We start from the raw sequence: 14,706 nt of genomic DNA, 5'->3' as shown, positions 1-14,706 counted from the left end.
TGGTCGGGCCAGATGACGCTCCTCTAGTAAATGGTCCGAGTGAAACTGGCGTATCAGCCAGTGGGGAGTAGATAGGTATGACAGATTACAACGGGGACAAAGGTCCGCATTACCTACCCTTCACTACTTGCAAAGACTAGAGTATGGCGACTTCCGTGCTCGTTTGCAAAAATAGAGAATACCTCCAAAAAGAACTTATTCCCAAACAGTCAATGTTCGGGCAAACAATCAATCAATGAGGAACGAAATAGGTACGACGTGTTAAAGGTTTGCGTTGCCTACCCTTCACTCTCTGCAAAAGGGAGAGAGAATGTTGCTGTTCTTCCCCGTTTGCAGGTAGAGAAGATTCCTAAGAGAACCAACTTCGAACAATTCAATGCTCGATTCAATCAATCAATCAATGGGGAGAAAGAGAATAGGCACGACGTGTTAAAGTTTTGCGTTGCCTACCCTTCACTATCTGCAAAGACTAGACAGAGTATGGTGATTCTGTGTTTGTTTGCAAATAGAGAATCTCCCAGAAGCAATCAATAGGTAATACTAGTATTATCAAACAATCAATCAATCAATTTTCGCAATTTGTCGTGTGTCACGACCTTACCCGGACCGGACCATGTGGATAGATCTTCGCCTTCCTTTTTCCAGCGCCCACTCGTTCTCTTTCTCCATGTTTTTTACTTCCGGCATTCCTGTGGGCTTCCAGTCAGGACAACAGGTCACTTGAGAGAGAGGTCCGTTCGGAATCGGTGAAGTTCATTCAATCGGCAGCCGGACGAGGGCCCTCTCAAGGCAGGTATACTCCAATCATTTAGATGTTCACCCCATCATCTGGACCTCTCTTACCGGACCTGATGTCGCTGATGGGCCCCGCGTTTTTGGCGCCAATTGTGGAAAAGTCAGCCCATAACGCCCCGGATGCCCAGGCTGCTGGCGCAGGGCGACTCTTCGTTTCCTTCTTGAATAGTTACCAAATAAAGAGACGGGCACTGGAAGTAGGAAAACAAGAACAGGTTTTATTACTCATGAGGAGAGCCTGTCCTTTGGGACACTCGCATAGTGTCTTCGGGAGGTGCTCTAACAAGTTCTCTGAGGTTTCGCCTTTTATACACAGGTTCGTGACACACAGGCATCCTATATTACAATCAATACATTGTATAGTATGAAGGTATTTCAACACGTGGCTACAGTACGGGCCCTTATCCTCCATGCAAGAGGAGGGGCTGTCACGCAGCTGAGTGTTCTGCTGATTTCCATTGGAATGTGTGTGTCTGATCGAGTCTCAGGGGGTGGGGTGGCCGTGATCAACAGTAGCTTCTTCCAAGAGAGATGAGTGCATAAAGTAGTGGGCAATAAACTGTATCCTCAGGCTAAGGGATGACCAGTGGTCCGTGCAAACATTCAGGCTCAGAGGAAGAGGTCATCAAAGGAGAGATATTCATGAAAGGGAGGGTCAGTGTGGACAGTCGAATGCTGTGGAAGGGTTGATCACAAGAGGGGTATTCAAGGGCGGGAAGGAGGTGTTGGTCAGGCGCGGGGTGCGATTCTTTAGGGACAGAGTCATGCGGGAGGGGAGGGCTCATGACTTGGGCATGAGAGAGCGGGGGCAGTCAGGGTACACGGGGGGGTGCTCGCAGGGTCAGGGAAGGGCGCTGATGAGCGATCGTGAACAGGGAGACCATGGTACCTAAAATGGCTGTCGCGTACGTGTGTGCATGGGTCTATGCTAGGGAGACAACATAGTCAGAGTTTTAGCGATATTTGTTCTGTTTACATCAAGGGGCACTGAGAACACAAATGAACGCCGCTTATGTACATACATATTGCTAATTTTAACAACTTTACTAGGCTGCCTCCTTTATGTTACCCTCCCTGCATTTCGAACTACCCCTCTGGGTGATGAGACTGCTTTTCTAGTTTATCGCATCGTTTTTGCTCCTATCCAGTATAGTAGTCGATTATACTGATTGTTTTGTTTTACCATATACTGTTTCTATTTGTTCCTTTATCCCTGGACTCCCCTTCCCCCTTGTTATATATTCCCCTGATTCTACTGTAAAGCGCTCTGATACCCTCACGGGTCTGGTCGCGCTCTAAAAACATAAAATAAATAAATAAATGTAATTTGAAAAAGGCAATCATGCAGAAACGAGTCATGCCGCAGGCTTAATAAAAGGACTTCCTGATGTCCCCGCTGTGTCACTCGGTTACTTCCTAATGATGTGATCCTGTTCGTGATATATATATATATATGTATATATATAATATTACCTACTGGCGGTCGCCAGTAGGTATATATAGTTAGGATTTTTTCTCTATGGGATTTTTGAAAATTCTATGTCTAATAACTTTGGCGTTTGTGGACGGAATTGGCTGAAATTTTCAGGAAAATGGCACATTTTGTTTCTGAGCAGCCCTTGAAAATTTGGGGGGGGTTCGCCAAGGGGGGGGCCGAGAAAAAAGGGGGGTCCCAAAACGTGTTTTTATCATTGAGTTTTCCATAGGGCGGTTGGCCTCACTTTTAGCCCGAACGGCTGAATGGATTTGCACGAAACTTGGCAAAATTGTAGGGACTGGTAGCCCGATGTGCCTTTGCTAGGTCTCAATATATGTGCTTCAGTGGATTTTGAGAAATTAACGTTCAAAAAAAGATATATATCTGTAACAGCGGACCGGGCAGCGCTACGGTTCGCGGACTTTACGCGTTACGGAGCTTTGTGAAGCGAAGCTGATTGGTTCTCCGGCGTCTGTGAACATTCCAAACAGTCCGTAGCGGCCACCATCTTGTCTCTCGGTAGGATCGAGAGACAAGCGGAGGCCAAAGCGAGGGGGCAAATGACCATAAGGGGGCATAGTAGATCCTCCCTGACCCTCTAGGTTTGATGTGGAGGTTTTAAAAGGGCCCCGCGGGGCAAAAAGAAAAAAAATAATAATAATAATCGAACGGCTGAATGGATTTGCACGAAACTTGGTAAAATATTAGGGACTGGTAGCCCGATGTGCCTTTGCTAGGTCTCAATATATGTGCTCCAGTGGATTTTGAGAAATTAACGTTCAAAAAAAGATATATATCTGTAACAGCGCTCCGCTTCGCGTAACGGAGGTTTGCGAAGCTGATTGGTTCTCCGGCATCTGTAAACATTGCAAACAGTCCGTAGCGGCCGCCATCTTGTCTCTCGGTAGGATAGAGAGACAAGAGGAGGCCAAAGCGAGGGGGCAAATGACCATAAGGGGGCATAGTAGATCCTCCTTGACCTCTTAGGTTTGATGTGGAGGTTTTAAAAGGGCCCCGCGGGGCAAAAAAAAAAATAATAATAATAATCGAACGGCTGAATGGATTTGCACGAAACTTGGCAAAATTGTAGGGACTGGTAGCTCGATGTGCCTTTGCTAGGTCTCAATATATGTGCTTCAGTGGATTTTGAGAAATTAACGTTCAAAAACAAGATATATATCTGTAACAGCGCTCCGCTTCGCGGAGATAAAATTATCTCTGTATTACCTAGCTGTTGCTAACACCAGTTAGCGACGGCTAGAAGGAGATAGCGACCATCTTGGGCCCCACTTTGCATGTGAGTGATATTTATCACTAATGACATGCAAAGTGGGCATGCCAAGATGTTAGCGACTGGAAACAGTCGCTAACATCGCTATCTCCTATTACCAACTTTTGGAAATATTCGCGATAAGCGCGAATATCTCCAAAAGCTACCACCTGCCCTGAGCAGTTCTTAGCCATGTAATCCAATGGGAGGTGGATAACATGGCTAAGAGCATTAGCTCGGTAATGCATGAATATCGCTGAGTTTTCAGCGATATTAATGCATTGCGGTCGTTTTTTATCGTATTTGCGATAAACCTTGATAATAGCAAGGTTTATCTGCGATAATTTCTGAAGATGCTTAGCGGTAAAAAATTCGTTGCTAAGCATCGTTAGGGATAAATATCGCTTAACTTTGGTAATATGCCCCAACGTCTGTTAACGTTCGATTCGAAGGAAATCAGGAAGTGTTGAAAAACATTGTCTGCGCCATCTTGCCTTTTTTCAAATGCCACACTTTTGTCGTGCACGGCAGTCATTTTAGATGCCTTGACCAGACGCACTCTCTGCACGCTGTCGATCCTTAGCATGGCTCCCCACCCTCGCAAGCATCTCCCCCAGGCAGTGGTCACCCCCGCTCTCTGTCTTATGCATGGGTAATAAACCACCCCCCATCTGCGCTGCTCTTCCCTGAGAATCACACCCTGTGCCCGCCCGACACCTCCCTTTCGCCCTATTCACTACCGCACCCTCTGACACTCCTTTTCCTCTGTGTCCGATTGTCCAGGCCGGTCCAAGGCTATCAGCTAGCCCTGCAGATGTAGTTTATGGCCCCAGCTGTAAAGAATCACCCCTCTTCAAAGGAGTTATAGTAGATCAAGGCCCACACTCGATGAGATCCGTCACAGCAGACGCGTTCCTATTATCTGAAAACCATCCTGTATTGTGATTGGGGAGGGGACCGAGCCTGAAGCGGAAGATTCCAGGGATGACTCTTTGTACATCAAAGTTTTTACAATTATGTGTCACATTAAAAATATATAGCACTCCAACAAAGTAGTAAGATTATAAAACTTTAATAACTTATAAATATATACAAGAAAACAAAAACAGTAATAACATATAAACATTTTTAGGGAAAAACAACGAAGTAGCGGTCGGCTGTGCGAATAGTCCCAACGCAGCACAACGTCCAGATTTCACTGATTTCGGAATCCGGCGTGGGGCGTCGCGGGGGGTGGGTCATCAGTAGCAAACTGTTGTGCGAATAGTTCCAAGGCAGCAGAACGATGGCACCAAGGTGATGTCCAGTAAGTTGCCGCACTGGTTTTGGTATCCTACAATGCTGCTCCGAATAACGGCGTGGGGCGCCCCGGGGGAGGCGGCGTGAACGGGCCTCTCCAGGTGGAGTCTCGTCTGTTGTAGTGGGGCGCCCCTTTACCGTTTCAGTTGCCATTCCGTCCGCTTTTGGTCCACTGTGTCAAAAGCCGCAATTCAGCTGAGTTGCGCCCACTCTTGCGGTGCAGCGATAGGCGGCTGTCACAGGACTCTCAAAATGGCGGCAGGCTGTTTCCTTTTTGGGCCTGGTCCACTGAAATGGCCCTGGGACACCTTGGAAATCGGACGCTTGTCTGCTAGGTCTTGGACCCCATTCTCGAAAGCGTCCCCTCCGCCTTGAGGATTAATCAAAAGTTTTGGGGGCCCCCGACTCCTGCAGGCTTCTGGTGGGGAGCGGCTGCCATGATTGCTCGCGGAATGACTACGACGGAGCCACGAGATGGTGGTGCTTTCATGGTGACGCCAGCTTCAGTCTGAAACATCCAGAAACAAGGTGGGGCTTTCATCGTTTGGGGAAAAAAAAAAGTTTTCATCCAATGAAAAGTGTTGTTTTTAGGTCATATGATCAAGCCTTCCATCATTAGGAAACCAAAAGTAAAATGAACCAATGAAAAGTTTTATAAACAAGCCACATGACCTGTTATGCGGCATAGGGTATAAAATGCGGAGAAAATACGTTGGCACGTGAGGCGGCGTCAGTAGCGGACCGATGTGCGAATAGGCCGAAGGCAACACAACGCGCCAAGATCCGGATGGCACCGAGGTGGTGTCCAGCAAGTTGCAGCACTGGTGTGGCCATCCTACAATGCTGAAAGTCGGCGTGGGGCGCCCTGTTGGCCTGTGAGTTCGCGTCAGTAGCGGACCGATGTGCGAATAGGCCGAAGGCAGCACAACGCGCCAAGATCCGGATGGCACTGAGGTGGTGTCTAGTAAGGTGCACTGGTGTGGCCATCCTACAATGTTGAAAGTCGGCGTGGGGCGCCCCGTTGGCCTGTGAGATGGCGTCAGTAGCGGACCGATGTGCGAATGGGGCCAAAGGCAGCGCAACAATGTTTTCTGAATAGAAGACACCACAAGGCGCTGAGATGCCAAGATCCGGATGGCACCGAGGTGGTGTCTAGCAAGTTGTGGCACTGGTGTGGCCATCCTACAATGGTAAAAGTCGGCGTGGGGCGCCCTGTTGGCCTGTGAGATGGCGTCAGTAGCGGACCGATGTGCGAATGGGGCCAAAGGCAGCGCAACAATATTTTCTGTATGGAAGATACCACTAGGCGTTGAGATGCCAAGATCCGGATGGCACCGAGGTGATGTCTAGCAAGTTGCCGCACTGGTGTGGCCATCCTACAATGCTGAAAGTCGGCGTGGGGCGCCCCGTTGGCCTGTGAGATGGCGTCAGTAGCGGACCGATGTGTGAATAGGCCGGAACCAGCACAAGGCGCCAAGATCCGGATGGCACCGTGGTGGTTTCATAGTTGAGAGGCACTTCATCTGCAGTGGGGCGCCGAGATCCGGATGGCACCGAGGTGATGTCTAGCAAGTTGCTGTACTGGTGTGGTCATCCTACAATGCTGAAACTCGGCGTGGGGCGCCCCATTAGCCTGTGAGATGGCGTCAGTAGCGGACCGATGTGCGAATGGGGCAAAGGTAGCGCAAGAATATTTTCTGAAGAGAAGACACCAGAAGGCGCTGAGATTCGGTTACCACCGAGGTGATGTCTAGCAAGTTGCCGCACTGGTGTGGCCATCCTACAATACTGCTCCGAATAATGGCGTGGGGTGCCCGAAGGGGGGGGGGGGCGGCGTGAACGGGCCTTCCTAGGTGGAGGCTCGTCTGCTGTAGTGGGGCGCCCCTTTACCGTTTCAGTTGCCATTCAGCTGAGTTTCGGCCGCTCTTGATGCTACAGCGACAGGCGGCTGCAACAGGACTCTCAAAATGGCGGCCTGTTCTTTGGATTTGGGCCTGGTCTACTAAAATGGCCCTGGGACACTTTAGAACTCGGACGCTCGATTTTTTTTTTCCTTTCCTGTACATGCAAAAAAAGGTAAATTCCCGGTACGTTACACGCTTCATCTGCCACGATGTACTCTCCAGAGGAACCGAAAAAATATATAGTTATGGTAACTATACCATGCATCGTCATATGGAGAGGTGGCACCAATTAATTATAGTGCTGCATAAAAGAGAGATTTGGAGGAGAACCCCCGACCTGCCAGTACATTCATCAAAGAAGTGGCACTGACAGCATTAGAGGCAAGGGAAATGGTCCCAAATATTTAGAACTTTGGAAAGATTAAAATGACATGTTTAGATTGTGGCAAATTAATTTCATGTGGACAGATGAGTGTTACTCTAATAAATACAGCATATGAACATCATCATAGTCGATGGTTGGTAGAGACATTTTGACTATATCCTGGACCTGCCCGTCCTCGCCCAAAATGGCGCCGGAATAAATGGGACTCGTAACTCCTTGTTGTGTACTGGTTGCAGAACCTTGAAATCACGAGATACGTATGCAGTTTTGAAGCATATGGCGGGCGGGGACGAGAATTGATTGAATATTTCGACATCCCTATTGATATTAAGTTCTGATGTGTTATTGATTACTGTACTATTGAAAGTTCGAATTAACGTCACCCATGGTACTTGCCCGCAAATGTATATCTAGATAATTTTATTGTAACTGGCCCTGTCGTATTTTAATTATAAAATGTACGTCCACCGATTCCGCAACTGTTAGATACCTTAGTTCTTGCAACCTAATGGCCCGCCCGTTACGTTCCTCTACAGTGTAAATGTCTACTCATCATATACGATTACAGTTTGCTCCGTGGCCGGCCCACGTGGTTATAGGCTCGGATTTGTATAATGAAATTTTCACAATAAAGGTTTTTAAAAGAAAACATGGTAGTAGTATATACATTGGTAAAGTTTTTAATAATAGTCACTGTTTTAGAATCATTAAAAGGCAAGTGAAATAAAGCAGACCAATTACATGAAGGGTAAAAGGTATAATACGCAGGAACGCAGTAAAGATAAATGGTCAAGGGCTGTTGTGTTTTCTACTCCTGCAACATAAAGTGATCGATAAGAATCTCATATTCAGGCGTATCGGCGACTAAGACAGCAGGTCGACCCTCTTTTGCTCAACGGCTCCGTCATGGGACGAAGAAACGCTCTTTTTCTCGAAAAAAGAATATATTTTACTTGCAGGACAGTTGTAAATTTTCCGGGAAAGTACATTAGCCTGGAACATTATAACATATATTTAAGAAAAAATAATGTTCGGAAGTAATAAAAAGCGTAATTTTTAGGTCATATGACCAAGCCTTTCATCATTAGAATAAGAAAAGTAAAATGAACCAATGAAAAGTTTTATTAACAAGTCACATGACTTGTTATGCTTACGTTACGCGCTGCGCGTCGTGCCCCGGATGACTTCCGGATGCGCTAATGCGGCGCGTCATATGACGCATTACGCGACAACGCAGGTCCAGAATATAGTCAAAATGTCTCCACCAACCAGCGGTCGGAACACAACCCCTTTCAGCAGGCTAAATAGTTCTGTTAAATGACAACAGAAGGGACAGGCAACAAGAACCATCAGTCAAAGAGGGGAGGGCTAGTTCTTCTCTACTGGGTTACATTGGGGCGCTACCGGAACTGATCAAATTGGTAGTCTACAGTGTTTCTGGATGTTTCAGACTGAAGCTGGGGTTAGCATGAGAGCACCACCATTTCGTAGCTCCGTCGTGGCCATTCCGCAACCAATCATGGCAGCCGCTCTTTATCGTTATTTTGGGCGGGGTGGGTGGCGGAGCCGAGCTGTTTTGCAGCCATCATTGTGTGGAGTTCAGTTCATCTCACTAGTTTTGTATTTGTCATGAGGGGTTGTTCCTAATGTTTCTATTTTAGCGAGGTCAAAAAGAGATCCCATTAGTGGCCTACTGATTTTGCTCGATTCCTTTTCTTTTTTTTTACACGATTTTTCGTTATCTGCAAAGACTAAACAGAGTATTGCGACTCTGTGTTTGTTTGTAAATAGAGAATGAACCAAAGAGAACCAATTCTAAAACAGTAAATGCTTGGATAACAATCAATCAAATGGAGAGAGAAGCAGGCACGACGTATTACAACGGGGGCAAAGGCCTGCGTTAACTACCTTTCACTATCTGCAAAGAGAGAGTACTCCTAATAGAAATGAGGGGGGGGGCACCATTCAAAGCAGATCAGTGTGCATAAACACGAAAATGTTTTCACTTACCACGTACTTGACATTCGACAGCTTATGATATTTGCTATTAAAAAACCATTGAAATTCACTGAAAAAACCATAGGTTATAGACCATATATAGTTAGGAATTAGCATTTACAAAACCTTGAAAATTCACTGAAAAAACCATAGGTTATAGACCATATATAGTTAGGAATTAGCATTTAAAAAACCTTATTTTACTCACACAAAACCATTGAAATTCCATATATAGTTAGGTGCACTAACTATATATCGCGCACCCGCAATCCACTGCTGATGATGTCACATATTACATCATTCATGACATGGTCAGTGACATCACTGATGACATCACTGATGACATCTCAAATGACATCACTGATGACATCACTGATGACATCTCAAATGACATCACTGATGACATCACTGATGACATCTCATTTGACATTACTGATCACATCACTGATGACATCATTCATGTGATGATACGATGAACCTCTTCAGACTCTAATATAACCTTAGATACACTCAGTGTAAACAGACACTCACAGACTGTCACTCATCCATGGAGTTACTCACACACCTAGTCAGTCTTGCAAAGAATCAATCACACCTCCATTTCCTCAACTATATAGTTATACCCACCTTACTTATTGAAACATATACTAACACATATTTACTCTCTTATACAATCCCTGATACAAGTTCACAATGATCCATACAGCCACTCACACATTCACTGGCTCTTATGCACAGTTATTTATATATGTCAACTCTCACATGTACTGTGTTTTACATATGTACTTACTTTGACATGTAGCACTGAGATATCCATTCACTCACCAATACACTCATGCACACAGTCAACCGCCCATACAGCTGTTTCCACGTGCACTTTTGAACCCATACATCTAGTGAATCAACTGCTCACACATCTATGCACAGAGTCATACACCTCCCAGCCACCCACACACACACTCAGTCTCCCATACAAATACTTGGGCAACCAATCAATAACCCATATAGTTAGTCATATAGCTAATGATCAACACATGCAGCAGATTACAGAACAACAGACACAATGATGCACAAATTAAAACAGTTTAGTCACTAACCCATGCACTCAGTGAGACACATTTAATCACTCACACATGCAGTCAGTCATGCACCTACTAAATCCTTCATCCAGACACTTATACATCCACTCATTCTTCAATATGTAAGACATATTTTAACTTTACAGAAACATACAGTCACTGGATGTTGTCATCAGTGATGTCATCAGTGATGTCATTTGAGATGTCATCAGTGATGTCATCAGTGATGTCACTGACCATGTCATGAATGATGTAATATGTGACATCATCAGCAGTGGATTGCGGGTGCGCGATATATAGTTAGTGCAACTAACTATATATGGAATTTCAATGGTTTTGTGTGAGTAAAATAAGGTTTTTTAAATGCTAATTCCTAACTATATATGGTCTATAACCTATGGTTTTTTCAGTGAATTTTCAAGGTTTTGTAAATGCTAATTCCTAACTATATATGGTCTATAACCTATGGTTTTTTCAGTGAATATATATATATATATATATATATATATATATATATATATATATATATATACACTGAAAAAACAATGGTTACAGAGACGTTACAGGTAGGCAAAGATTTCATTAGTACAAAACAAGTCAAGTTCAGCAGCACCTGAGTTAACACCTGAGTTAACAATAACTTATGCTCCTGCAAAGCACTGCTTATGGCATCACATATTACATCACTCATGACATGGTCAGTGACATTACTGATGACATCACTGATGACATCTCAAATGACATCACTGATGACATAACTGATGGCATCATCCAGTAATTGTGAGTGTTTTCTAAATGTTTATGACCGTTAAACATATATCCTAAGGTACTACAAAAGTTAAATTTGTATCCTTTGTATACTACTGATGAGTAATACTATTTCTAATATATATTATGTGAGTGGTTGTGTGACTGTATGCATCCATGTGTGAGTGGCTGTGTGAGTGGCTGTAGGGGTGAGTAAGTAGGTATGTGAGTGGCTCTATGGATGAGTGAGTAGGTGCATGAGTGGTTGTATGGGTGTCTGAGTGGGTGTATGAGTGGTTGTGTTGGTGTGTGAGTGGATTTGTGAGTGTTTCTCTAGACAATGTCAATAGTGATGTAATTTGAGATGTCATTGCTGATGCCATCAGTGATGTCACTGAGCATGTCATGAGGGATATGATACGTGAGGTCATAAGCAGTGCATTGAGAGAACACAAGTTATAGTAAGTTCAGGTAACTATAACTGCTGAATTTCAATGTTTTTTTACAAGTGAAACCTGAGCCTAACTATAACGTCTTTGTAACCTTTGTTTTTTCACTGAATTTCTACGATTCTTTCAATTCTATTTCCTAACTGTAACGTCCCTGTAAAGTGTGGGTTTTTCAGTGAATTTCTATGTTTTTTTAATGTTATTACCTAACTATAATGTCGCTGTAATCTATTGTTTTTGAGTGAATTTCTACGATTTGTTTAATTTCATTTCCTAATTGTAACCTGTAACCATTGAGAGTGGATGTGTGAGTGACTCTGTAGGTCAGATGGTGGTTGTGTGGTTGGTTGTATGGGCCAGTAACTGGATGTGTATGAGTGGTTGTATGGATCTGTGAGTGGGTACGTGAGTATCTGTATGGGTGTATGAGTGGGTGTGTGACTGGTATTGTGGGTGTGTCAGTGTCCGTATGGGTCTGCGAGTGGGTTTATGAGTAGATATGTAGGTGTGTGAGTAACTCGGTCTGTGAGTGGGTGTGTGAGTGGTTTTGTGGGTCTGAAAGTGGGTGTGCGAGATCTGTGTCTAGGTTTGTGAGTGGCTGTATGAGGCTATGAGTGGGTATCTGAGTGGCTGTATGGATCTGTAAGTGGGAGTGTTAATGGCTGTATGGGTCTGTGAGTGAGTGTGTGAGTGACTATATGGGTGTAAGCAGCTGTGTGGTCTGTGAGTAGATATGAGAGGGAGAGAATGGGTTTATGAGTGGGTGTCCAAGTATCTGTGTAGGTTTGTCAGTAGCTATGTGAGTGACTGGGCCACAGTGGAACCTCAACTGCCCCTTTATCCAACAGGAGTCCACAGTTTAGCACAAAATAATCCCAACTGGAATACTTTCTACTGGTTAAGTCCTACATCAAGTGTTCAGTGGGTATTCTACACTACATCCAGTGTGTATACTACACTGCATCTACAGACATGAGGAAATATCTGCAGTCGCCTTGTGTGCATTTTGGCAATGTGATTGTTCCTTGTGATTCTTTATTCCGAAATCAGTGATAACATGAATCATCTTATAGAGAAGACAACAAGATTACAAAGAAGTAAATCTCCACCAAACAAGGGTACTTCCTCTTAACTATATGAAGTAAATGCTTCTTTAAATGGTGGAGATGTCCTCATATTCCTCGGCATCAAGAAGGCATCGCCAAAATCGGCAAGAACAACAGTAAGGGGCCTTTTGGTAAGCCGTTTATAAACGTGGAAAAAGACAGGAAGACCTTTGCATACTACTCCGGAAGACAGGGTGGGGCAAAATGGGAGGGCCTTGCAGATGATATGGGGAACTTGCATGCTCAGGTTAATTAAAAGGGAAAACCATGGATTCTGCTCTAAAGATAAGAAATAAGCCACTCATCACAGTCACTAAAGATCTTACGCGCTCCAATAGATCAAAGAGGCAGTCACCTCCACTAAGGATTTCAGATTGTTTTTCAATGTGGAATAGAAGAGGAAACACATTTGCTTTACCTTTGCTTAGCCCAAGAAGTTAGAATGACTGGTGCTTTACAGAAGTGGTGCTTCAACTGGGGCTCCTGCTGTGCTGATATTTGTAAGTGCTTCCCATTGAGGTTTAATTTCTGTGAAATGAGCATCAGGGACACAGTGGAACCTCATTTATTTCCAAAAGATTCCACAGTTTTGCTGCAAATGTCTACCCAACTGGAGTACTTTCCACTGGTTATTTAGTAAGTGCTACCTCGTTGGGTAAATGTCTAGTCCATATTCTACACTACAGCTGCTTAAAGGACCATGAAGTAATGTCTGCAGTTACCTTGTGTAAATGTAATATCAGCAATGTGATTATTCCTGCATCGTCTTCACCTACAAATCTGTGATAACATTAATCCTCCTCAAGAGAAGTGGACAAGGCTACAAAGTGGTTATTGTCAACCAAAAATTAGTACTTCCTCTTATCTATATAAAGTAAGTGCTTCTTTGTTTGGTGGCAATGTTCTTGTATTTCTCTGCATCAAGAACGCATTCCCAAAATCGTCAGGAAACGTGCTTTGGGGCCTTTTGGTAAGATGTCCATCAACAAGGGAAAAGGCAGAAAGAACTTTGCATTTTACTAAGGAAAACGGGGTGGGGCCAAATGGGCTGCATTTGCATATGACTTGGAGTATTTGGATACTCATGGTAATTAAAAGAGAGGACTGTTGACTCTGCTCTCAGCAGGAGATGACAAGAAAGAAACCGCTTCTCATAGTCACTATGGAGCAGATTGTGCTCCAATAGATCAACAATGGTTTCATCTCCATTAAGGGTTTCAGTTCATTTTTCAGTATGGAATACGAAAGGAAAGACACTTGCTTTACCTTTGCTAAGCCCAAGAAGTTAGGGTACTTTGTGCTTTTACACAAGAGGAGGGGGGCTAGGAAACACCCCTCCCCAGGCTGATTTTCCCCTAGGGGACCCTATCCTCCAGGGCATGGCCTCTTGATCCTGGGTGCCCTGGATCCCACCTAGGGCACAAATTCTGCAATGTTGGGGACTACAGGGGGAGAGTTGATGCTCCTGATGTCACTGCCAGCCCCTTACCTCCAGGAGGAGCCGGCATTGCACCCACATGTAGTGAGCAGCAACAAATGCTGCTTCTTGAATGTGGGAGCATTTTTTTCATCTGTTTTCCTGCCCAAAACACATGAAAAGTCTATTCACAGTGAGTGGGAACAGTATTCCTGCTCCCGCCCACTGGGAGCGGACTTACAGTTTACTCTCTCTTGGCCGGAGATGTCAAAGATACAGTCAAGTGAAAGAAAACTTCTCTCTCACCAAGGTGGGCACATCATGAGATAGGTAGCCAGCCCTGGGGGGTGGCGATCCCCAGGATCATTAATGGCTCTATGAGGGGTGCCGCACAAAACCCCTCCTTTCAGTTTGAAGGGCCTGCCATAGAGAGGTAGTGGTTCCCTGGTTCGAATATGGCACAGAAGGTGGACCGCATGATTCCTTTCCCCTTTGGTTTGTGTTTTTGTCCTGGGGAGCTGATGGTCCCCGGGCTCCCACTGGGCCATGGAGAGGGGTCCAGGGGCCCCCTCCCATTTACTGTGGAAGCCCTGGGGAGCTGTTGTCTCCAGGTCTCCTATGCACCTTATGTGGGGGGTCCACCCAGCCCTCTCTGCTATTGTATAATTAAGCCTCAGGGGGGTGATGGTCCATTAAAGGCCACAGAAGGGGGTCCGCATGTACCCCATCTCCTAATTTTGTTAATCACCAGGAAGGTGGTGGTCCCTAGGTCTTAAATAG

Source organism: Lissotriton helveticus, chromosome 3_1, assembly GCF_964261635.1.
Source record: "Lissotriton helveticus chromosome 3_1, aLisHel1.1, whole genome shotgun sequence".
Classification (NCBI taxonomy): Eukaryota; Metazoa; Chordata; class Amphibia; order Caudata; family Salamandridae; genus Lissotriton; species Lissotriton helveticus.
The sequence above is the reverse complement of the archived record's forward strand: the minus strand, read 5'-3'. Positions refer to the sequence as shown.